Source organism: Podarcis tiliguerta (assembly GCF_965153285.1).
Source record: "Podarcis tiliguerta genome assembly, chromosome: 2".
NCBI lineage: Eukaryota > Metazoa > Chordata > Lepidosauria > Squamata > Lacertidae > Podarcis > Podarcis tiliguerta.
Window position 1 is genome coordinate 118064930 of NC_139535.1, and position 24694 is coordinate 118089623.

General features: G+C 43.1%; 1 protein-coding gene across 6 annotated transcripts in view; it reads right to left on the bottom strand.

Annotated features, from left to right (window-relative positions):
• LRP1 (LDL receptor related protein 1) overlaps nt 1-24694 on the bottom strand; it is a 306533-nt gene that overhangs the window by 144637 nt on the left and 137202 nt on the right. The window lies entirely within an intron of this gene.

Here is a 24694-nt window from a genome sequence, read left to right on the forward strand (position 1 = left end):
GCTACACATCACATGGAACTTCTGTTCCTCCTTTGCCGCTCTGTCATACAGATCATGTCTTCTTACCAAACCTCCATTTCAAGAAATAAGTTCCCAGTTAAGTGGAGATGGTAGATCTAGAACACCATGAAGTTCTCCAGTCCTTTCTTAGAGCTGCCACATTCTCTCTCTCTCTCTCTCTCTCTCTGAAATGTGTATAACTGAGAGTTTTGTTAAGGGAACTTTTCCCAAATACAAAGCTACACTGACAGAAGAAACTGCAACCAGCAGAACTTTCCTTTCTGTACAACCCTTTTAAGGGACAGGAGCCTGCTGAACATAAACCCAGTGACCCTATTAAAAACATTTATTAGTTTGTTTATAAAATTTGTTAGCTGTCTTTCGAACAGCACAGGCACTCAAGATGATGAACAAGCCTTCTAAAACCACCATATAAACTACAGCAGTAAAAGAGAACAACATGCTCAGCAAAAAAAAAAACACCACCTGGCAAAGCCCTTTTCAAATAAAAACTTTTTCTCAATCGCCAGAGGAAGCTATATATAATACCATGAAAAATGAAATAGCCTTATAAAATTAGGCCTATTTAGACTATATGCATTTCAGGCTGTGCTGTTTGGCTATGACACAAAAAGGATTTGACTGTGACCCTGTAGCCTCAAACAACTGCAGTGCCTGAACCCCTGCACAGTGGCATTGGTCGTGAGACATGAGTACCCTGTCTCTGGCTAGTGCTCTTCTCCTCCCCCCTCCCCCCCCACACCTGGCCAGTGGTGTGCAGGGAAGCTTTTCTTTGGGGAACAGTTAGGGCCAGAGGCAACAGCTTGTAAAGGCAATTGTGGGAAGGGAGGGACATTGTGTTTGTGAGCATCCCGCCTGCCTCCCTAAGACGGGCAGAAGCTTCCCAGGCTTTGGGAAGGAGGCACCAGGCATTAATACTTTAATACTCTAATTTACCAGGTATATTTAGGGGACAGCCTAGTTTCCCATGTCCACTGACCGCATGCCACTTCACCTGGCCTGTTCTTCAGCCACATCTCACCCCCTATCACGTGCTCCCCCCTAGTTTTCTTGCCGCCAAGGAACCATCCCAAGCAACCCCTTCTCCTCCCCACTGGGCCTGTTTTGTGTTACTGAAGAATAGAGCATCAGGCAGAAGATTGCTCTCCCACTGAGATATTTAGAGGCCTATTCTCCTCTCATCCTTCTGTGCTGCTCTGTTCTCGGGGAACTGGCTGCTGTCCTCAATTAGGCTCCCTCACCCGCCCTGTGCCCCCCTTGAAAACAGCTTTCAAAACTTTTCCCCTGTTTCACAGGGTTTTCTTTTTTCTCCAGTCCTGGCATCAATGGGCTTCTGAGAGCACTAGGCCTCCACAGCCTATTGCTACATTCCAAAATACTTTGTTGGCAGAGGCCCAAACAGTGTGCTGCTAAAGCGCAGTGGCGGAAGGCCGGGGGGGGGGGAGATTTGGGAAGCAGCAGCAACCAAACCAAAAAGGGGCCCCCAGATTCTGGCCAAGTTCAAAAGCTCAGATTCTGGCTTGTGAAACACCCTCCCCATGCCACCTCCCTTCATAAGCCCTTACATTCTGATTCCATTATATCCAAAATGGAAAAATGAAGTTTAATATGAGCTTACAAAGCAGAATCTTAAATCAACTTCTACCTATGGTTAAGATCCTGACATTAAGCCACAGTTCCCCATTTCAGACTTAATGAGTAACTGTGGTTGGATTAATGAAATCACGATTACTTGTTTCCAGGTGCTCAACTACAGGTTAGTTACCATAGCCACTTGCAGATCACCGAAAAAGAAGAAATGCATTGCCCACTCAGCCCACAACTATGTGGGTTTACATAAAATTTGCATATGCTAATTTATATACAAAGGTGCATATTTAGGAGTTACTATAATCTACAGTAATGCATCTCCATAACAAGCCCCCATTACAAAATCCAAAACAGACACTGAAACTAAGATAAACAGAAATCAAAACATAAGTTTTCCTAATAAATTCCACATAAAGGAACATCCTTTACAAATGAGAGAACATAATTTAGCTCTTTCACAAGTACAGTTCATAGGATGGTGCTGCCCAAAACACACATACCTTTCAGAATGTGGATCTCACCAAATTACAGTTTTATTATTGAATTTATTATTAAATCTCATATCCAGCCTTTACTCCCAAAGAAGCCCAGGGTGGGACTTTACTATGGCACTTACTATGCTTAAATTACCAATAAGAGGATAACTGTAGCTCACTATACAAATTGTTTACTTGCAGACTGTAGATTCTGCTTCTTTCTAACTCACAGCTTCTAACTGTGCAAAAGAGATCTGATCCTACACTCGATGTAAGTGAACACCATATAGGCTTTTTTCGTATTCTATTTGCAAAAAATTACAGTTGCCATACTTCATTTCTTGACTGAACATCTTTACATCCCAGTTTTCTAAACATAAATAGGTACTGTACATTAGAAATAACTGCTTTGCCATAACTTGTAGCAGGAGAGGGACAGTTTGTTTATGAGTTTGTTTATATCCTCACCTTTCTTCCAAAGAGTCATACGTGGTTTATTGCACTTTCCCCAGGACATGATTCTCACAACAACCCTGTGAAGTAGGCTAGGCTGAAAGACAGTGACTGGCCCATGTTTCATGGCGATGTGTGGATTTGAACTTTGGTCTCCCAGGTTCTAGCCCAAAACTCTAACCACAATACTATGCTGGCTTTGCAAGGGTCAGTCTTCCTCTACTTGCCTTAGTCCAGAACATATTCACTACACATCTGTGGCTCAGCTTTGTAACATCTGCTTTGCATGCAGAAGGTCCCAAATTCAATTCACAGAATTGCTGCAGAGCCACTGTAGAATAGGCAACACTGAGATAAGATGAAAAAGTGGTCTGACTCAGTAACACAGGTTCCACTATCCAAACACAATGCATTCTCAGGGAATTGTTTGTTAGGCGAGTGTTCACATAACGAGTCAATGATTCCCAATGACTGCTATGGGAAATTTTCTAATGTGTTTCCAACTACAGAATTTTGACCCCCAAATGATTTTTAAAAAAACCAGGAAAACCCTCTAAAATCTTGCAAAAGGTAAACAAGGAAGGGGGAAATGCTCTCTTATTTGTTAGATCTCTTCCCCTCCTTCCCCATGGTTTGTGGAGAAATGGCTGCTGCAAACCAGCAAAACACAATAAAGTAAGGCTTGTTTAAGGCCGCTTATGTGTTACAGTACTATACACAGGTCCAGCTGTTTGGATATCTGAACCTGCAGTGTGTACAGCAAGTTTTGGGTACTAATTCCTCATGTTTGGGTAAGGGGATTTTCCTTGGCCTCCAATAGAAGGCTCCATATATCAGGGCCTTCATCTGCTGCTTTCTCTCCACTTCTTCCCCCTGCTCCCCCCTTTTTTAAAAAGGTCAGGAAGCACCCTCTGGACTCCAATCAGCAGCGGCATACAATTGTGTCACTGACTGGGATGCAAAGGAACTGCTATTCTAAGCTGGCCCCAACAATGAAGCTTGACAAAAGAAAGACCCAATTACCCACCATAGCAAATGTACGTGTGCTGGCTTGAATCTTAATACAGTATTGGGTAGGTCCAATGGTGCTGCAAGGGTAAGAATGTCTTAGAGTAGACTCTCTCTCTCTCTCTCTCTCTCTGCACTGTGTAATGGAAACATGAATTGCCTCCACTCCCTCCAAGCAGAAGGCTCTGTCTCAAGGGACGAGGGACTGTTGAGCAAGTCAAGCTGCCTGGTGCCCTCCAAGGATGACTGGCTAAGAACCAAGTGCCAGATTTGCTAACAGTAAAAACTGACTCACTGCAAAATTTGCCTTTCATTAGCATGCTGGGGGAGAACAAATTTCTCCACTCGGCTGGAAAAACAATTTTAGTGTTCTGTTGTTCTTCAGAAAACTGGAGTCGCCAGGCTTGTAAATTGCAACATGCAAGCTACAAGGGGGATAGGAGCAGTAGCAACAACATAATTCCATTAGGAGAATTCTGGGAGGAAGGATAAGTTATGAACAGCCACTTGGAGTTGGTGCACATGTGTGTGAGAGAGAGACCACTCTATCTTAAAACAACAACAACCACCACCAAGTGGCTTCAAGCTGCAGAAGTTCAGATAGCTTTTGATTAAATTTCATTTGGAATCAAGTTCCTGAAGGATATTGTTGTTATTCATATTTACACTTTGATGACTTCAAAGCAGATAGGCAGACAGAGAGGAAAGGATAGAGGAGGGGTGAGGAACCTGTGGTTCTCCAGATACTGAACTCCCATCAGCCCCAGCCCAGCAGTGACCAGGAATGATGGGAGTTGTACCCCAACAACCTCTGGACCCCAGGGATTGACAATACACTTCTAAGGTAAAATATGATATGAGGCTATGGGATAATCATCCTAGAGAAGCAGAGATACAAGCATCCAAGTACACACAGATAGTAGCTATACTGGACAGGAAACAGGCACATAAATTAAACAAGAATGGAAACAGCACCCAGAAATTATGCATATAATTTCAAATCAGCAAAGGAATGGTATCAAGTCTGTTGCAGAGGCTTCCTTTGTTGATACAGCCCATTCATCGTGCTTTGAGTTTTCTGAATTGAAAGCCTACAGACCAGAAGGCCTGGCTCTTTCATTTTGAAGCAGCCTGCAAAATGGTTGCCTGGTCACCTGTCTCAACAGGAGCCCCCTGGCCACCACTGTACAATGTCCAAGATATCCCAGGCCTGCCGTGTTCTGCTCTGGAGTAAAGCACATTCGACAGGCCTGAGCCACAGGACAGCAAAAACAAGCACCAGTGAATAAATCTGCCATTCCAGATGAAGACCATCGCTAATCTAGCTGGGAATCGTAATTTCAAGCCACTTTGCCTCAAGAGTCGGCATCTTTGATCTGAAGCTGCTTTTAGGGGCTAAGTGTTAAAATAATTTAAAAGATGCACATTCATCCGTCTTGTGATATGCCCTTAAACCGCTTTGCTAGGCTTGTGGCCCAAGTGGGACATTAAACCCCACAGGCAGGCAGCTGCTCTGGGGGATGCAGGGCAAAGTTCGTGACAGAGTTAAGAGATACTGCCTGAGTGCCAAATCTCTTTCTCTCAGGAGGAGGGAGGAACCAAGCAAGAGGCAGTGATTTTCCTTTAACATCTGGTCAGTGCTTTAAGCTGAGTCACTCCCTTTGGAAACTCTCCCATGTGGTGTCGTGGTGTCAGCTCCAACCTCTCAGACCACAAGAGCGACTCTGCACTTTCATAATGGTTAAGCAACCCCAAGCTTCGTTGTTGTTGCTTAATCTGTTCTGAGCCTCCCTGTCCCTGATTCATTAATATCTTGCACAAAAGAAGGAGGCACAAGCACCAAGGCAGTTTCCTGCACCAGAGGGGAAAGACCTGTTGAAGCTAGAGAAAAATAACGTCAAAGTTGGCTGCAAACCACCTTTTGAGTCAGAGTCACAAGATTGCTTTTAGGTGTTCCAAATGAGAAGAAAGAACTGAACGCAAATTACAAAACACGGTAATGGTGGAACCGCTGCAATTTGGACCTCTATAACTTTCCCAATAATAATTTATATACTGTACAGTGCTACCTCCGGTTATGAACACTTCTGGTTACGAACACTTCAGATTACAAGCTCCGCTAACCCGGAAGCAGCTGCTCCTGGTTGCAAACTCTGCCCCAGGATGCAAATGGAAATTGCACGCCAGAGGCACGCATGTAGTGAGAGGCCTCATTAGCAAAAGCACACCTCAGGATAAGAACAGTTTCAGCCTAAGAACGGACCTCCGGAATGAATTAAGTTCATAACCAGAGGTACCACTGTACAAGTAACCTTACAAAGCACAGCTTGGTCCTAACTATGCTTATTTCTTATAGCATTCCCATTTAGATTTTAACTCATTTTTAGTATTATATTATTGGGTCTTATTGTTTATTGTATTAGCTGTTGAGCTCGGGTCCTCCTTGCAGGCTTCCCATGGGCTTGTGGATGGTCACTGTGAGAACAGGTTGCTGGACTACAGATGGGCCACTGGTGTGATCCAGCAGAGCTCTTCATATGTTCGTGTCTCCTTTAGAGACTACCATGATTCAAATAAATAAATGAATGGGAACCTTGAGATGTTGAGCCTTTCTATGTGACTATTCATTTTAAATATAGTAATTGTGTTCTTGATTATGATGATGATACAGTTGTTGCATGGGAACCAGAATTCAAGGCAGTCCTCTGCAGGCAGGGAAAAAACTTTCTCAGCACTCCAGCTGCAGTATTTCTCACCTAGCACAATTCTCTCCCTGAACCTCAGCTGGCACGCCCACTGAACCAGCAACAGGTTGTATTGTAGCCAACAGGTTCCTTTAAAACAACTGGCTTTTTCCTAGTCCATGTTGAAACAATCTTAACAGCTGCAGAAGCCCTTGGTCATCCCCCCACCCCATCCTACATGGCTTCCACCCAGCATGGGAAACTGTACTTCTGTTTGAAGGGCAGCAACAAATCACCTCCATCAGTCAAAACTGCATCTCCCTTCACCAATAGGCAAAGGAGAAGCTACTTGAAAAGATGCTGTCTCTTCAACAGGGTTATAGGATTTGTTTGCTTAAGAAATTCAGCTCACCTAACAATTTCACTCTTCTGCCTCATGTACATCCAAGCAAAGTCTCTACTAAAGCAGTTGGCACAGGCAACCTTGGCCAACCAGGAAGTTTTAGACTACAACTGCCATCAGCCCCAGCCATCTAGAGGGTCTCAGCTTTGCAAAGGTTGGCATAAGGCAACAAGCGAAAGAACTGCTGCAATATATGTTGTGTGAGAAATCACACTTGAAGAACTTCTGGCCCTGGAGATTTAAAAGAAGTTAAGGCTCATATCTGAGACAGGAGGTGGCAATCCTATTAATCTCTATCGTTCCTTTATCAATGCTGTTACAAGCCAAAAGATCTGAACAAGGCAAAAGATAAATAACAGCATTTTAGTGCTATTTTTTCCTAATATACACCTTTTTGTATGCAGCTGAATCCTTTTAAATCTTCCATAATTCCTGTGAAGCCTTCCCTTTGTTTTCCCTTATCAGATTGAAAATTCTCTTAACCAGGGCTGAATAAAAAGGCCAGACCAAATTTATATTCTGGCTCAAACAGATTAGATTCTAAGCCTTTAGTTATTGGGAAGTGTTTGTTGACAATGTGGTTGAAGAACTGGGGGGGGGGGGGGTTTGCAATTGATTACAACTGCAGTTAATTACAATGAGGGTACTGATATGGTTTTCCCTAATCAGGAGGGAATTATAAACCACATAAATCCAGTATGTGGCAAGAATTTTACAGTGGTACCTTGATTCTCAAACTTAATTGATTCCGGAAGTCCGTTCCAAAACCAAAGCGTTCTAAAACCAAGGAGCACTTTCCCACAGAAAGTAATGCAAAATGGATTAATCCGTTCCAGACTTTTAAAAACAACCCCTAAAACAGCAATTTAACATGAATTTTCCAATCTAACGAGACCGTTGATCCATAAAATGAAAGCAATAAACAATGTACTGCAGTCACAAAATCAATCAATCAGTAGCTGAACTGGGTTCCACACAGTCACAAAAACAAAACAAAAAAGCAAAATAAATAGCAAAAACAGACAGACCTCAACACTCAAAATGGAAGTGTGGCACTCAAAACGGAGCACGTTTGGCTTCCAAAAAAAGTTCACAAACCAGAACACTTTTCCGGGTTTGCAGTGTTTGAGTTCCAAGTTGTTTGAATACCAAGGCATTTGAGAACCAAGGTAACATTGTATACATATTGGTGTTTGTTCGGGTTTCTGCACTTTGCTCTTTTCAAGGTCTCTGGCTGCAATATTTAAAAGTATAAATAAAAAAAAGTTACACAATTCCAAGTCAGATTATTTGCCTTTCTCACTACTACTTGATCCTTTTAACTGGAAATGCCAAGGTTTGAACCTGGGACATTCTGCATGGAAAGCATACATGGCAACACTTAGCTTGGGTCCCTTCCTGCAGCCTCCAGAAACTACTGATGCAGCTCCAAAGGCACTAAGACCACATACACACTATAGATTTAAAGTGCTGTGATACCACTTTAAACTGTCATGGCTTCCCATCAAACATTCTGGAATCTGCAGTTTGTTAAATGAATGAAAAGCATAAATGAAAAACTATTCTAGGTCCTAATACAAGAAACCACAAGGCAGGCTGGCCTTAGAGGTCGGAGGGCCATCTGTCATGGATGCTTCAGCTGACATTCCTGCATTGGAGGTGGTTAGACTATATGACCCTTGGAGTCCCTCCCAGCCCTACAATTCTGTTATCCACTTCATGAATGAAACAGTGTTAATTGTTGCCAACAAAAGCTTGTAAGATCACACAATTGGAAGCGCAATGGAGGATCTGCAACGCAGGATGCAACTGCAGATTGTCCCATCTTTGCTCAAGCAAGTTTTCTTGTAGAATAGTGAATACCTTGCAAGGCACAACTCTTTGGCTTCTTATATCAGGACCTAGCACTGTTTTTCATTTAAGATGAAATATGAATATTCAAATCGTAAACTCAATGAATATGTCAGTTCTTACACGATGCAAATTCAAGATCTGTTTCCCATTTCCAAACTTGGGGGAGGGGCCTGTTTTTGCTAGATCCCCCAGCATGCTGTTTTAATTTGCCAGTAAAGTTACTCTCAAAACTATTCTCCACACAACAACAACAACAAGAAGGACTGAAAACTATTCTACCCTACATCCAAAAATACCTTCATTTCCTGCCGATGACTTGGTATTAACTTTGGAAGACCCCATGAATTCGGTAACAGAAGTGTTGAAAGAAATTGATCAGTTTGGTCAGTTGGCAGGATTCATTTTGAATAAGAAAAAAACTAAAGCAATTACTAAAAATATAGATTTGGAGATTGTAAACAGATTACAGCAGCAAACTGAAATAGAGGTGGTAAAGAAAGTTAAATACTTAGGAGTTTGGTTAACCCCCAGGAGTATTGACCTGTTTCAGAATAACTATATTCCAACATGGAACAAGATCAAAAGGGACCTAGAGGTGTGGGGAAGAATGAAATTGTCATTTTGGGGAAGAATTGCAACAATAAAAATGAATGTGTTACCGAAGATGTTATTTTTGTTTCAAACAGTTCCAGTAATCAAAGGTGCAGCGATTTTTAAAAATTGGCAATGAGAAATTTCAAGGTATATCTGGCAGGGTAAGAAGCCGAGGATAAAATTTAAGATATTGACAGACGCTAAAGAGAGGAGGGTTCACCCTGCCAGACCTGAAATTGTATTATGAAGCATCTTGCCTCTGTTGGTTGAAGGAATGGATAAAATTAGAAGACACGGATGTGTTAGGTCTGGAAGGTTTTGATAATAGATTTGGGTGGCACGCGTATTTGTGGTATGACAAGAAACGGGTACATAAAGGTTTTGAAAATCACATTATAAGAAGGTCTCTGATTGAAGTGTGGGAAAGATATAAAAACTTGTTGGAACAAAAAACTCCATATTGGTTGTCACCGTTGGAGGCGATGAGTGTGAAGAAAGTCATTATGACAGGGAGTTGGGTGACATATGAGAAGTTAATGTGTAAAAGCGAAGGAAAATGGAAAATGAGATCATTTGAAGAAGTCAAGGATTATGTGAATGACTGGCTGCACTTTTTTTCAAATTAATGAGATGTTTAGAAAAGATCTAAATCAGAGGGGTTTTGCTGATAAAGAATCAAAATTTCAGACAGAAATACTGAATAATGACTACAAGATTTTAGCAAAAATGTGTAAGATATTATTGGAATGGTGTATGAAGTATGAGTAGGTAAAATCAGTTATGATTGATTGGGCCAAAGATATAGGGCATAATATACAAATGGAGGATTGGGAAAGACTCTGGAAAGAAGGTTTAAGATTCACTGCATGTACAGTCATAAAAGAAAATGTTATGAAAATGATGTATTGATGGTATGTAACACCTGTGAAGTTAGCAAAAATGTATAAGACAAGTAACAAATGTTGGAAATGTAAAGAAAAAGAAGGTACTTTTTACCATATGTGGTGGGAATGTAAGAAAGTAAAATGCTTTTGGGAAATGATTTATAATGAATTGAAGAAAATGTTGAAATATACATTTGTTAAGAAACCAAAAGCATTTTTACTAGGCATTACAGGTAATGAGATAAATAAGAAAGAAAAGAAGTTATTTTTATATGCAGTGACAGCAGCAAGAATATTGATGGCCCAGAAATGGAAACAGGAAGAATTACCTATGATAGAAGAATGGAGAACTAAAATGATGGATTATGCAGAATTGGACAGAATGACAGGAAGGATCTGGAATCGATGAGATCAAAGATTTACAGAAGATTGGGAAAAGTTTATCCAATATATGCAAAAACTGAGTGATAATCAAATTACGTTTGTAAGTTTTAGGGAAGCTCTGTGAGGGGAAATGGTTAAAATGGCAGAAATGTGTAAAAAGTAATAAAGGGAAGGAATTTCAGACAAATTGAGGGAAGTCAAAAAAGAGAAGCAAGATGTAATTAAGATGTATGGAATGCATAAATCTGTTTTTATATTTGAAAACCAATAAAATATATTATAAAAAAACAAAAACAAAAATACCTTCATTTCCTCTCTTTCTTTACTTTTCTTTTTGTGTGTGGCAAACAGAAGGCAAAAAAAATCTATCAGGGTGCTTCTCTTGCTGCTGGAGAGCATAAGGTTTTACCTGAGATAAAATATAGCACAAATGTGCCAGGTTCTTATTTTTCTCCCTCTCACACTTAAGCAAAACTTTTAGAGATAGCTTCATTCCTACACTAAGTCAGAGGCAGACAAACTCATGGATGCATTCTGCAACCTTTTCATTCTCCAGCACAGCCCTAGTGGAGCCGGTGCAAATGCTCCAGAGGGAAGGCAGCTGCTGAATGCAACCAGCTCCTGGGGCTTGTACCCCAACTCCTTCTAGGATTTTGGACACACTTTGCTCTAAAAATGGGCTGGAACAGGAACGAAGGAGGCAGCAACAGCAACAAGAGTGACAGCCAACCACCTCCCTCCTCCCTTCCCAGTCTGGTATTTTTGCAGCTGGAAAGCATTAGCTTCTCTCAAAGTCTTTTGTTTTTCAAATTGCTGGCTTGTTTTCTCTTCTCAACTTCCTCCCCCCATCCCTTCCCTCCCTCTTACCTTGTTCAAAATTCCATCTTTTATTATTATTTTCTGCTTTCATTCATAGTTAAAGCCAAAAGCCAAGGTTTCCTCTGAAACTGTATGAAAGCTACATTAGCAAGACCTATTTTAACCCTTACACAATAGTTTCTCTCTCTCCCCACCCCTGGCCATCGCCAGTCTCAGTCCCCAAAATCATTTTCTTCTTCTTCTCTTCTCTAGCTAGCTAGCTGGGGGGGGGGGGGGGAGCAGGCAGCTTTTTTGATTTTTGGCAGTCTCAGAGAACTTTGGGAAACTTGGAAAAGAAGCAAGCCCTGGGCCTCAGCTGCACTCAGAAGAGTTCAGCTGCTTCTGCAACATACCAAAAAAGGGGCTGCAGAGGGCAAAAGGCAAGTTGTCAAAAGAGCCACCTTGATCCCAGACAGAGTGAAGGCACTCACAAAAGCATCGCTTCAGTGCAATAAGCTGTTGCTTTGCATCAACTCCCAAAACCCTGAAGCAAAGCTATGTAGGGCGGCCACTGGGTGGCCCACCAATGACTTTCAGGTGGCTCGGGAAACAACTCTGAACAACAGACTCTTGGATTGTTCCTTTTGTTATTTTTTAATTCCCATCCACACTCTGGTGCCAGTAACTAAGGTTACCAGATTTTTTTCAAAGAATCCAGGGAAACGTTCCCCCCCTTGAAAAGAGATTTAAAAAGTTATTTTTAAGAAAGTTTTTTTAAAAAAAAGAAGTAATATCTGCCCTTCTGTGGTCTCCTGGGTCACGCAGCCTTCCATCTGGGCCCGGCCTGCTCTCTTGGAGCGCTAGCCGCCATGGAGTAGGCTCAGGTCGGGCCTGGGCTCAGCCACGCGTCCTTGCCCTCCCAGTGATTTCCTACCTCTCCTTGTCAATGGCAGTGGCAGTAGTGCGGCAAGTTCGGGGCTCCCCTCTTTTTTGCCCTTTTTCTTTCTCTCTTCCTTCTCCCCTCTTCCTTCTCCCTGCATCGGTTCTGGGGTTTTTCTGGCCCCAGATTGCCGCTGGGCAGTCAGCTGAGTGGCCGGGCACTCTTGCTCCTGGCTCGATTTGGGTCCCCCCCCCCCCCAGTTGATGTGCCGGTTATCCCCGGTTCCCCCTTGGCAGTGGCAGCGGCAGTCTCAGCAGCCCGGAGCCAGCCTGGTAGCGCAGTTGTCTCTGGCTGGCTTCAGGAGCTGCTCACTGCCATGGCACCTGCCGTTTGGCCTCACCGGAAGTCCCCATGTGATATGTCTTGTGCCATTGAACCAATCACGCAATATTCATTCCCTATTAATAAATCTACAACACTTAAAATATAAATCTGGGGACATTCCAGGGACGGGTTTTGACTGGGGACAGATTTGTAAATCCGGGAACTGTCCCTGGGAAACGAGGACGTCTGGTAACCATATCATAAACACCACTGTAAATTAGAGTTAATTTCCATCACAGGCCCAAAGTGGGCATATTAGAATCATAGAATCGTAGAGTTGGAAGGGACTCAAGGGTCATCTAGTCCAACCCCCTGCAATGGAGGAATCTTAGCTAAACAGAATCATAAAATATTGAGCCCCTGAGGTTGCCTGCCCCCACACAGGTTGTGTGTGAAAAGGAGGGAGGGAGAAATTTTGGTACATAGTGAAGTGGTGTTTTTTTTAAAAAAAAAAAAATGAAGCCAGCATGATATAGTTGGGTACACGGTCCTAAATAAAGATGTCAAATTCCTAGACACAAGCCTTAAATATCTCAGCCTATGAACATGTAAGCAGCTGCACTTGCATATATGCAATGTGTGTTACCTGTTTGGTTTGGCTGTTGTCTGCGCATGGGCTGCCATCTGCACATGTGCATGAGCTGTTTCAAAGGTGCCTACCACAGTTTAACTGCAAAGTGAATGTGGCTTACATTTTCTAATCAGATGGAAGCTGATTTCAAACATCAAACAGCAGTATTTCTCAAGAAACTACAGGATAGATATGGATTGTGGCTAATGTTGTGTGTGCATGGCTTCAAACAACAGTGGTGCGAGCTCACTGGAGCCAGAGTGAAAAGTAATGTGTACACAGACGGCAACTCAGATTGAGCAGGCTCCAGCTTCCAAGTTCAAAAGCCAAAATTGGGCAATATTTTTATTAGGACCAGCCAGAATGTCACAAACATCTGCCAAGCTTTCAAGGTCTCGAGAACTCTTCATGAGTCAATATGTTATCCAAAGCAAGGAGTAGAGAAGGACATGGGGGGGGGGGGAGTACAAGAACTAGGATGGGTGTTGTGGTCATGAGTTCCAAGATGGAGATTGCAATTTACCATTTCTTCTTTATTCCAGAATCATTCTTCCTTATCTCAGAGCTGAAGGTTTGTAACCTGCTGTGAGTGTATGTGTGAAGCAGTGATTGATAAGTGAGTTGTTTGGACACCAGACAATAGGAATCTCTGGGTTCTAAGGAACTGCTATCTTTCTTTCCCCTTTACTCCACTTTTCCTATTTCTGTCTTATTTTCTAGTACAGTCCTTGGAAACTTCATATTTGCCCTTATTTCCTCCCACACCAACCAGGATGCATCTTTTCTGTGGTGGGTTTGTCTGAGATCAGGTACTCCCTGGTAGTTAGCGTATTTTTTGCTCTATAAGACTCACTTTTTCCCTCCTAAAAAGTAAGGGGAAATGTGTGTGCGTCTTATGGAGCGAATGCAGGCTGCGCTGCTATCCCAGAAGCCAGAACAGCAAGAGGGATTGCTGCTTTCACGGCTCAGCGATCCCTCTTGCTGTTCTGGCTTCTGAGATTCAGAATAAATTTTTTCTTATTTTCCTCCTCCAAAAACTAGGAGCGTCTTGTGGTCTGGTGTGTCTTATAGAGTGAAAAATACAGTATTTTCTGCGAATACTACTGAACAATAAGTTCAGGTGGATGTTTGGTGGTTTGTTTGTTTTTTAAACCTCCTCTCCAAATGTCAAATGCAAATATGAAAACTTTGCAAAGAGGCTTAAAAAAACTTCCTGCTGTGCTGAAGCTGATGTCCATGAACTTAATAAGAATTCACAGCATAGCCAACTTACAATACACTGGTATGCATGTCTACTCCAGCAGCAAGTCTCCTTGTGTTCAATGAGGCTACTCTAAGGTAAGTGGATACAGGACTGCAACCTAAGTTTATGTTTAGGGTTGGTATTGAGGAAATAGGGTTCTTCTATTGTTAACAATACAGTGGTACCTTGGGTTACAGATGCTTCATGTTACAGACACTTCAGGTTACAGACTCCGCTAACCCAGAAATAGTGCTTCAGGTTAAGAACTTTGCTTCAGGATGAGAACAGAAATCATGCTCCGGCGGCACGGCAACAGTGGGAGGCCCCATTAGCTAAAGTGGTACCTCAGGTTAAGAACAGTTTCAGGTTAAGAACGGACCTCTGGAACGAATTAAGTTCTTAACCCAAGGTACCACTGTAGTATCTCCACAGTTAGCACCAGCAAGACATGGCGGACTTCCTGTGGTAAACATAAGGGAGAGCAGCAATGACTGCACTCTCTCCAGTCTTGTGTTATGCCATGCCCTTTACAGCAGCAATTTTGAGAGTGGCACCCTCAGCACTCTATTTGGAATGTGCCCACTGGTCCAAAAAGCTTGGCAACCCCTGAGATAGGGAGTGCCTGGCTGTTGACACCCTATGCAGAGCTCTATGAGAGCAGAATGGGCTGCATTTCCAGCCCACACATACAACAACAATCCATAAATAATTCAAAATGTACACCTGGAACTGTACTCTAGATTCTAGATGGTGCCCATCTGTAATTTCTGAATCGGAAGAAATACTGAAAATAAACAAATAAATAGGAGGTGCTAATCTCACAAGGTAATGGGTAAAGACAGGCAGTGAATAATTTCTAAAATAGGAAGTACCAGGGCTCAAGATCACCTGAAATTCCTTCATCTAGAAGCCCTACTCACAGCTCCGTTCCCAAATCCCAGAGGTAACAGAGTGCCTGTGATTACTGAGCGACGTGAAGAATGCACTCTGCACATGCTCAAGGGCATACTACTTTTTACTTGTTCCAAACAGCAGTTTATCTGGGGGTGCATGATATAGCAGAAGCATCCTCCCTGCTCCCTCCGCTTTTGACACACGCCCTCAAGCCTGGTCTCAGGTGCAGCCAGTGTCATGTTCTCTAATCATCATTAGCACCTGTTTGGGTCACAATTCATCATCTTCTTCTTCTATGTGCTGCATCTTTCCCCCTCAGGCAGGATAATGACCCCTTTCCTGTTTGGCGTGTACAATATACAGCCAGCTGTCAGTCTGCCACGCACCATACTCATTTTGAACTCCTCAGGGATTTTGGTCTCGCTTCTGTCTGAAAGTAGAAACGCAGGCCCTGACATGAAGAAAAAGTGACAAGAGGACCCCCAAGGCTGGCTGCTTCATTGTTTGCCCGCCCTCCAATTGAGGTGGACTTGCTGGAGCATCTGGTTGTCTCACTGGCATCACAACAGCACAAATTAAGACGACGTGTGTACATGCAGCTTGGGGTGGACACTGGACCATTTTCTCTCTCTTTTACTGGAGTTTGGAGGCAAAGCCTTGCCTTATATCTGTGTCTAAGCTTTTCTCATTTCCTTCAATGAGAAACTAGGCTTTCTTCTTCCTCTTCTTCCTCTTCTTCTTCTTCTTCTTCTTCTTCTTCTTTTTAAGGGCAGAGATACCAGAAGAACTTTAAAATATTCCAAACAAGTTTCAAAAACCTGTCTATTTAGGTGGTTGTCACTGGTAGATTAACTTCACACCCTTTATGTGCCCCATTAATAGGAACATGTATTTATTGGCATTTTATATGAAGCCAACTGATTACTTGGGGGCATCTCCCCCCAAACATGCTAATCAGAGCACTGCTCTTAGATTTATCATCATCCTGCACTGCAGGAGGTTGGACTATATGATCCTTGCAGTTACTTCCAACTCAACAATTCTATGATCTTATCATTTTGTAATACCATTCAGTGATTTACTCTGTGCCCTGATCCCCACAGCTGTATGAACAAAAACCCAGTTTCCATTTGACAAGCTATGCTGTATATTATGTGGCCCAGGACAAAAAAACACACATAAAAATCAGATCCTTACTCTCCTGTATCATATATTAAATTATCTATCTTTGGAGGAAAATCCAGTATTCTGCCAGGCAGACAGCTGCTTAAGACAATCTGTCCTCATAAAGGGCAACAATTCTGTGTACATATACTTAAGAGTAACTGCCACAGAACTCAATGGAGCTTATTTCAAAGAACACATACAAAGGGTCATGCTGCAAGTCAAGCTTTTAAAAATCATGAGATTGCTTAAAATCCATGAGTGAAATAAGCAAAGCTAACCTAGCACTGAGAATTTAGCAAACAGGAAACTTCTGGGTTAACCTCCTTTTACCTAGCTGGTCTTAGGAGCTGGAAAATTTGACTCTTGCACAATGAAAAGCAAACATTTTTGAGTTTATTGTCCCCTGGGTCCTCATTTTACAGGAAAGGAAAATAAAATTGCAACATCTTCCAGCCCAGTTGACTAAAAATATTTGTGAGTATGGGGAAATCTTCATTAGTAGGCAATTTCTGAGAAGGTCGAGAATTCCAAATGCTACCCCTAAAGTCTCCAAATATTTATGTACGTTGTTTTTGGTCCTTGAGGCATCTAACAAATCCCACAGGATGACAAACGTGTAAATGATAACTTCCTCATATTTTTGCAAGCACAGACACAACATGCAGGAAACAGAGATGGCTCATTCATTATTTATTCAAAGAGCTCAGTCTGGAAGTATAATAAGCTGCCTTAGTATTTTCAAACCACCGAGCCATCTACCCTGCCTACCCCAACTGACAGCGACTCTCCAAGGTCTCCAGGAAAAGATCCTCTCCAGCCCTGCTACCCAAAATAATATTAAGTAGAGATTGCATTATACAGAATGTGCCCTCTTGCAAACAGTAGCAGCTGGTGTGGTGTGGTGGAGCCGGGAAGCCACCCTCCCAATGCCAGTAGCACTACAGAATATCTGGAAAGGCAGGATGGAAACCAGGGTGACTATCACAGGCAGGCTGATAGTGCTAATCCTGTGGTCTGTCAGTATGTCTGTGCAGCCTCATCCAGGTAAGGTGAAGTGGTCCACCCTGCCCCACCAGCCGCTCCTGCTCCCGAGTCAGATCACCAATCCATCCAGCTCAGCATTGTCCACTGGCAGTGACCCCTCCAGGTTTTCTGGCAGGGATTTTTCCCAGCCCCACATAGAGATACCAAGAACTGAACCTACTACCTTATGCATGCAAAGCATATGCTCCTCCACTGAGCCACGCCATTATTCTGTCTTCCCCACAAAGAGCTCAAGGTCGCTTATGTGGTCCCCCTACCCATAATATCCTCACAACAGCCATGTGAGGTAGGTTAGGCTGAGAGTGTGTACTGTTTGGCCCACTGAGCTTTGTGGGTGAGTGGAGAACTGGAACTAAACACGTCACTAAACTGGCCAGGGACTGAACTTAAATACTTAGCTTATATTACATAAGCTAAGTTGGAAGGAACCCAAAGGTCTTCTAGTTCTACTGAATGTCCAAAGGCAGGACACGTTTTTTTTCTGTCTAAAGAGGGCTGGGGAAACTGTGGATGTTGCTGGACTACAATTGAATCTTCACTGACCATTGGCCAGCACTGGCTGGAGCTAATGGAAGCTGGAGTCCAACAACACCTGGTTCCCTGGCCCTGGTGTAAATCAATTGCCAACAGGCACCTGCCAAGCCTTTTCAAGCAAATATTTTTAAGAAAAGGTTTTCCTAATAAATTCAGTCCGTTGCTGAACAGCTTCCCCCCCTACAGGCTACAATTCTTCATGGAAGGATTTGGAAAAGGCTCAGCCTTGGGGATTAAAGGCTGGCCGTATAAAGAGGAAAACAAGCTAAGTTGCTTGCTCTGAAAACTGGGACACCAAGTGGGGCAAGGGGAGTGGAAGTGGGTGGGGGAACAAATCAAGCACAGCTGGTTCCAAGTTCATGCTAACCTAACTCATTCTTCACCTTCCACACACCCACAGAAACCAGATCAGAGGCTTTCAGCAGAACTACGGAAAGGAGGAGAGAAAAGAAGAATGCCAATGCATCCAGCAAATAAACATTAGGCAGCTGATTCATAACCAAGATGTGTGCTGTAGGGCAAACAGCAGTCAAAAGTTTTGACCGGAGAAACAGTTTCAATGGAAGAACAGCTTGAGAGGACTGTGCCGCTGACTGCAGAAATGTCTGAGTTCAAAAGCCTGTGAGGAGGAGGAACGAAACCTTGCCAGGAATGCAGTCCCAGGGGTCCAAGTTTCCTTTCCTTTTCGCTTATAGGAATGATCCTTTGGATACATTTACATAATGATCTGAAGGCATTCCAGCTCCCTAGCCTTGAGAACAAGACAACCTCTGTCACAGCAAAAGGCTTTACATTCAAGCATTTCCACTGGCAGCATTTTGCATTAATTGAAGAGGTTAAAGACATGTATTTTCAGGTCAAACTAAAAAGATGGGGCCCTGACATTCTCTAGTGGCTATGAAGTTTTAGGTTTAGAGCCTTGGATCAGACAGTGCTCTTCATCAACTCTTCAAGGGAAGCTGCCCTGACAGCAAAGTCACATCAGTAGAGGAGCCTGACAGCGGGGGGGGGGGGGGGGGAGAGAGAGAGGTTTTTTCCTTAGAAAGAAGCCCGCCTTTTCCAGCTAACAGGAGAAGATACAGGAGAAAGATGAGAGGAACCAAGGGAAACAATGGCTTTTGCCTTCAGAATTCCACAGGTTCTCAGAAAACGATGTCAGTTATCATTAATGTAACTACAGCTTATGCCACCCAGTTCTGTGCTCACAGAGTAATGGAAAGAAGCCTTGCAACAACAACAACAACAACAACAACAACAACAACAAAGGAACAGCAGGAACACTTGTGAAAAGCTCGTGATAAGAGGCTATTATTTGCTGCCACAGAACATAGTGGTGGCCATTAGCTTAAAAGGATTTATAAAAATTCATTAGAAAGATAGAGGTCTATATCTGCAGCTATTCATCATGAAAGTGCTATAGAACCTCCATATACAGAGGCAGTATATCTCTGAATACCAGTTGCTTGGAAGAAACAGTGGGCGAGGGCTGTTGCCTTCACAGCTTGATGGCTTCCTGGAGGCATCCCGCTGACCCCTGCAGGAAGCAGGATATTGGACTAGGCAGGCCTTTGGGTCTGATCCAGCAGGGACCCTCCTTCACATTTAATGCCCACAGAGGATACATGAGTTAAGGGAAGAAATGGCTGAAAGCAAGAGTGTTTCCAGGAACCAGAAAATGAGTCAACCAAGCCATGGCCACGGTGGCTGCCAAGGCCACATATTACACACAACCCTCCCACCCTTCAACCCTAGCTGTCCCTGTCAGACTGGTCTTCCATCCCACACAAGATCAGCACTTCATGTCCCTTTTCCTTAATATTGGTCCTGGAGCCCCTGCTATGAAGGGAAGTGTGGAACAAGTAATAGACCGAGAGATAGGGCAAAGCTCCAAGGTGGTGCAAAACCAAGGAATGGTAGTTAAAAAAGAAAAGCTTGGAGAGTTGTTGTTTCCAAATGGCAGCTGAAGGGGTTTACCCTGACTGCTTTCTCCCAGCTGCAAACATCTCAAAGGAGAGAAGGCAAAACTAATCCAGCATTACCATTAATTAATATTCATGCCCTCTCCCTGCCAGCCCCTCAAAGCTTTCCAGGTTGAAAAGCTAGATAACCTATGGCAATAACAATACTACCTCATTGCTTGTGAGGATGAGGAACAATGAAAAGGAACTTCTGATTTCTTTTACAACAAAACACATGGCAAACTGCACAGTGACATGAGAGAGACAGAGACAGACAGACAGATAGAGAAGCCACTATTTCCCGTCAGTACCAAATGTTATTGTTGCCAAATTTGTTTCAGAAAACAACTGTTTTTCTTCAAGAAATTCCAAATTTTATTGATTCCTGATGTGTCTAAGAAATGAATCATTCCCAAAGCATTCCAGACACTAATAAAATTTGACACTTCTTGTGAACAGTAGTTGTTTTTCTCTCTTGGAGGTTATTTTTTAAAAATATCATCACAAATTATTTATAAATTGCCTTCTAAAGAAGTGTCACAAGGTGATTTACACTAAAGAAACCTAAAGGCAGTTAAAAACTCAAAAACAACAAATGCATTTAAAACAAGACTAAAACAATAACAAAGTAAATAGCAAAGACCCATTTATCCCATCCAGCTTGGAAAGCTTGCTGGAACAAAAATGTCTTCAGTTGTTTCCAGAAAGTGCAGACAGTGCGGTGCCTGTCGTATCTGGACAGAAATGCAATTCCACAGAGCAGGGGCAGCCACCCTAAAAGCCCTGCTCTGAGTCACTGTGGAGGGGGCTTCTGAGATCGTTGGAACTTGCAGGAGAGGAACTCTCCCGCACACTACAGAAATCTATTGGGTGTATAAGGAATAAGGCAAGTTGCAGTCTAGATTTTGTAACATTCTTTCTCTTTTGTTAAACTTCTGATCAGTTATGTCTGTTATGCAATTTAAGGAAATAATAAAAATTATTTATAAAAAAGTAATAATAAATAATAATAAGTAATAAATAATAATAAATAAACTGGGGGCGCGGGTGGCGCTGTAGTCTAAACTACAGAGCCTAGGGCTTGTTGATCGGAAGGTCGGTGGTTCGAATCCCCACAACGGAGTGAGCTCCCGTTGTTTGGTCCCTGCTCCTGCCAACATAGCAGTTCGAAAGCACGTCAAAGTGCAAGTAGATAAATAGGTACCACTCCGGCGGGAAGATAAACGGCGTTTCCGTGCGCTGCTCTGGTTCGCCAGAAGTGGCTTAGTCATGCTGGCCACATGACCCGGAAGCTGTACGCCGCCTCCCTCAGCCAATAAAGCGAGATGAGCACTGCAACCCCAGAGTCGGTCACGACTGGACCTAATGGTCAGGGGTCCCTTTACCTTTACCTTAAAAATAAATAAAGGATAAAGCCGTCTCTCAGGTAACCTGGTCCTGAGAGTATAGGGCCTTATAATGTTCATACCAGCACCTTGAACTTGCCCAGTAGCAGATTGGCAGTCAGGGCAAATCCCACAAGCCGGGTGTTATAGTTTGCCCCCACAAGCAACCTAGCTGAATTCCCCCCCTGCTGATCCATGTGCCTCCTCACTTTATTCCAAACTGCACAGGAAGCCATGTGTGTGCAGTGATTTCAATTCATTTCTTTCTTTTATTTTAGGATGCGCAAGGGAAAGAAAAGACTTGAAATACGCATATAAAAATAATCTCTCATTGCCTCTGTTTTCAGGGGGAGAAGGTAGCTCAGAACCGTGCTGGAAATGAAGATCAGCCATTCTAGGCAATACCTGTGTGGAAAATATAAATGCTGAGGGGCGGGTGGTGGTAGCGGCACAGGGCTGTCAGCCCAATTACTTCCCAGCAAAACTAATTCAGTATTTCAGGATGGGGGGGGGGGGGTTATGTAACCATACAAGCTAACCCACTGAGCTTTGCAAGTTCCTGTAAAGCTCCTGAAAGGATTGTGTGGGCTGTAGCTTTCAGCTTTCCTGGAATCTGTGTTCCTGACAGCTGTCTAACAAGGCAGTTGTCCCCCTAGTGATGTAACCTAAAGGATTCTCACTTCATTTTCTCCTTCCCCCTCCCTCCTGAAAGATAAAAAGTTAACACAGTCCATTTAACCCGGGACTTGACAGCTGGCTCTCTGCCAAGCTGCTAGGCCTGAATTGCTCCCGCAAAAGCAAAGTCTATACCCAACATCCTTGGAATGCAGAACCGCATCTAACTCTTAGGAGGAATGAGGCAGGCGGGACTCTCCTGTAGGTGTGCACTACCAATAACTCACAAAAATGAAACCATGGTGAGCACTAAATCTAGATAAACCAGAGGAATAGCTTTGCACACAATAGGAAGGAATCTCATGTATGAGGAAAGGATTATCTCAGGCATGGGGTCTGTGCAAGCTCCCCAAACAAAGCCAGTATGTGCTCTATGAATTTTACTGTGGTCTATTGGCCACACTGATCCGTTATTGTACAGTCCTTTGCCATCTCTGGGAGCTTCAATGGGGCCTTCCTAACTGAGGGGAAAACCTTGGGCATCCCCACCTCCTGGCTTTCCACAGCACCTTTGTCTTTGGAGTTGCTTGGATGTGAGACCCAATCAAACTATTACACGGAAGTAAGAGGCAGACAGACATGTGTGACACAGAGAGTGTCAAAATGGGCATAGCAGTTAAGCAGTCTTGCAGTTAGGAAACTCCTTCCTGAGGAGCCAGGCCCATCACTCAGGCCACTATAAACTGATTAACATCTCAGAGTTGTGCAGAACATAGGCAATATTATCAAAACAAAAATACAACACAAAACTAGCAGAACAGTAGTATAAAAGCATAGAAAAATAAATACTACTCCTACTCCTACTACTACAATTTAGACAGTCTCTGCCACCCACTCCTCGAGGCCCTGCCAGTCCCTGACAAAAAAGGGCCAGGGGGAGCCTAAGCAAAAAGATAGGCCTTTACTAGACGTCTCAAGCAACGTATGCAAGTGGTGTCAAATGGGCAAGCAGACACATGTGTTAAGATTTGTGCCATACTGGAAAGGGTTTATATGCAGGTTTCTGTGGCTGTCTGCATTTTGTGTGCAACACAGGACTGCACGCATGTGACTTAGCCTAAATTGTTTTTCATATGTTTAGCGCAATCTTAATGTTTTTGTCAGCTTGCCGGTGTGGCTTTTAAATACTACATGAAATGTGTTGATGGCTTACATATCGGTGATATTGCTCTTGTGAGCCACTTTGAGCATAATATGGAAAAGTGGCATATAAATAAACTTGATGATGACAGCGTCAGTGTTATTTGATGTGATCTACCAGCTAGATGACCAGAATGTGACAAAAACAGTACTTTTTTCTAGAAAAAGAGGTGCCGGTACTCACCATTAAGTTGTTACAGTAAGTGCCACACTTTTTAACAACAAAAGAGAGATGCTGTTACTGCGTACCATTGAGTTCCTGGGGAGGGGGGAGTACTGGACAAAACCATCTCCAATCATGCTCCATAGTACAGTGGTACCTCAGGTTAATTACTTAATTCATTCCGGAGGTCCGTACTTAACCTGAAACTGTTCTTAACCTGAAGCACCACTTTAGCTAATGGGGCCTCCTGCTGCTGCCGCACCGCCGGAGCCCAATTTCTGTTCTCATCCTGAAGCAAGGTTCTTAACCTGAAGCACCATTTCTGGGTTAGCGGAGTCTGTAACCTGAAGCGTATGTAACCTGAAGCATATGTAACCCGAGGTACCACTGTATTTTATTCAAGAAAGATGGGCCTCTAGCTTTCCTATAAGGAAGATGCAGAGGAGAGTGCAACCTTGTTGCTCAAATTACCCCTAATCATTTGGCTGCTGGAAGCAATCAATCTAGGGATTTCTCTTTGGCTGCTATGTTTTACCCTGAAGTACACAGTGTGGGCTGTAGACAGCAAGAGGAATACAGGGAGGAACAAGTCGTTCAAATATGACCCAGACAGCTATTAATTTTGCCGCCAGCAGGTTCTAGGAATAGGAAGACATCTTTGTAATAGTAATAACAAGTGGGACCTGCAGCAAAAAGTTGCAGTGTGAAATGTTCCTGCTCAGGGTTTCTCTTCACCCTTTCATGCCCTTTTCTCAAGATTCCCACCCCATCCCAAGCCACCATACTCAGCATTCTATGGCCATCTGAGATTCCTCACCTCACATTCTTTTAGAATCCTGCAAGTCTCTGAATTCCCTGGGAAAAGGTAATAACAGGTAGACCAATATGGATCTATAGAACAGATATAGCCAGAGGAGCAGAGGTTGAGCCTACGCATATATCATTCTCTCTCCCCATCCCCATTCCATACTCCTAGGTCTCTCTTAAAAACAGCCCTGAGAGGGGTGAAATCATTCAGTCTTCTCTTGTCCCAAGGAATAAAATGGGTTAAAGAGAATACACGGCAGATGAAATTACCAAGTGCTCCATTTTCTTGCCAAGTTAGTTCAAATCATTGCCTCTTTCTTGGCTGAAAGAGTTAGGCAGCCTGGGGACAGAGGGGGAGAGGGAACAGTTTTCAATGCAAAGGGGGAAATTTTGCTTGATATTCTCTCTCTCTCTCCCCCCACAGTGTGTCCTAAATCCAAGAGAGCTTTCTGCTCATTGACATTAGAAAGATTTTGAGATTTGTTGTTAGGCTGTGGGTGAATTTGAGCCTTTGGGACATATTTGTTTGGAAAGTTGTTGCCTGCCTCACAGATTAGGAAGACATTTTAGTGTGGTCAGATTGCTCAATTTTTAGATTTGGAAACACAATCTAGACGTTTATTCCCCAACTTGGTGCCCTACAGATGCTTCCGAAACACAATTCTCACCATCGCTGACTACTGGTCACAGAGGCTGGGCT